The sequence below is a fragment of the Camelus bactrianus genome, chromosome 25 (assembly GCF_048773025.1).
Source record: "Camelus bactrianus isolate YW-2024 breed Bactrian camel chromosome 25, ASM4877302v1, whole genome shotgun sequence".
NCBI classification, from domain to species: Eukaryota; Metazoa; Chordata; class Mammalia; order Artiodactyla; family Camelidae; genus Camelus; species Camelus bactrianus.
This window is the reverse complement of record NC_133563.1, coordinates 24,460,549-24,462,380: the sequence shown is the minus strand read 5'-3', so window position 1 is coordinate 24,462,380 and position 1,832 is coordinate 24,460,549. Positions and strand designations below refer to the sequence as shown.

The 1,832-nt window shown below is 40.2% G+C and overlaps 1 non-coding gene across 1 annotated transcript; it reads left to right on the top strand.

The window, feature by feature from the left end:
* Positions 1-1,032: 1,032 nt before the first annotated feature.
* On the top strand, positions 1,033-1,104 carry TRNAA-GGC (transfer RNA alanine (anticodon GGC)). The gene has a single exon. It is a non-coding gene; the product is annotated as a tRNA-Ala (tRNA).
* Positions 1,105-1,832: the final 728 nt, after the last annotated feature.

Sequence of the window (1,832 nt, the reverse complement as noted above, 5' to 3'; positions counted from 1 at the left end):
CATGTGTATATGCATATGTGCATGTGTATACATCAATGTTTAGCATAACTGCTGGCTCTTAAATATATGAACATGTATTTTTATATCTACATATACCCATAAACATGTGTATATATATATAAATATATATTCACATATTGTTCTGCTTTCTAAATATTGATTTATTTAATAGTTACTTCAAGCCTCTGGTTTAAGTGCACTTTTAAACATGAAGAAAAGGAAGTGAAAAGACATTTAACAAATTGCCCCAATTCACAGGGTTACTCAGTGGCCCAAGTGGGACCCGAACTCGGCCTAAGCCCAGGCTCCCCCTACTCCACCACCTTGCTTCTCCAAGTTCTCCCTAAGCAGCTGGCCCCAAGCCACACGGCTGGCAGAGCAGCTAGAATCTGAGCCCTGCCTGCCTGGCTTTTCCTTCCACATCACGCTGCTTTTCCAATATTCCTATTCTTTGAACTTCAACGTCACCTAAAAGTTTAGGGCTGAAAACACCCCGTAGAGATGATCTAACACCATTTCCTCATTCTGAGATCAGACATCTGATGCCCACAGTGGAGAAGGGACTTAGGGAGAGCCACCCAGGATCTCAGCTGAGGAACCGAGCCCCAAACCGATCTCGTCTTCACATTCGCCACCTACCATCTATATTGGGATTTCTTCATAGCCGCTTTTGTAAATGCTTTCTGTGTGTAAAACTTGTTATCCATTATAAGATAGCAAGTGAGAAGCCAGCTCCAAGGGGGAAAAATGCATAATGACTTCATGAACTGAAAAGAGATAAACGAATACAAATTGCAGTCAGGCATTTTTTAAAAACACAGTGTTGGATACCCATGTAGTTTTCCAGCATAGTTACCCAGAAAATTGTGAGACAGAGCGCATTTACTTGCTTTATCCCAGCAGACATTAGCTCTTACAAGATCATCTACTCATATAAAAATTATGTGATAAAGTCCTACTATGTATCAAGAATTAAGCTAAGCTTTGAATTCATTTAGACCCAAACCCAAAGCAGTGTTGGAGGGTAGGGGGGAGGGTATAGCTCAGTGGTAGAGTGAATGCCTGGCATGCATGAGGTCCTGGGTTCAATCCCCAGTACTTTCACTAAAAGAATAAATAAATGTATATATTTAATTACCTTCCCCCTCAAAAAAAAGCAAAAACCAACACAAATTTTGGGGGGAGGATATAGCTCAGTGGTAGAGTGCAAGCCTAGCATGCACGAGGTCCTGGATTCAATCCCTGATACTGCCATTAAGATGAATAAATAAATCAACCTAATTACCTACCCCCCCACCCAAAAAATAAACAAAATTTTAAAAACCAAAAAAAAAAGCAGTGTCAGTATCTCAAACTGCGACGTCTTTCATATCCATGAGTTCATAGAAGGGGCTCAATGTTTGTTGAGCGCATGAATGAGTGAGTGAGTGAATATGAGAAGGTTCTGTAGATTTATCCATGGCTGTGCAAACATCAGAACATATGATCAGTGACAGTCCCTTTGTACTCCTGTAAGAGACTTGTGAAAGGACAGCTGGGGTATATTTAATTATAAAAAATATTTCCAAAGTTTTCTGGAAATCTTAGCAACTAAGAGTATGCTATCGAACTCTGCTGCTTCTTGGATTACTACCTTTCACTGTTCTATTGGGGCATCCTTCCTGTGTGGCAAGAAATAAAAATTGAGGAGAAGCATAGAAAAGCTGCAGAGATTCCTTCGCCCAAGAAGGCAGAAATATAGTCATGCTCTTTCCTGTCACCCATGGTAGGTCTTCCTTAGAGTTAGCAAGGAAAGGAATTGTAGTAGTAGTTTTTAGGAAAATCAAAAAGTG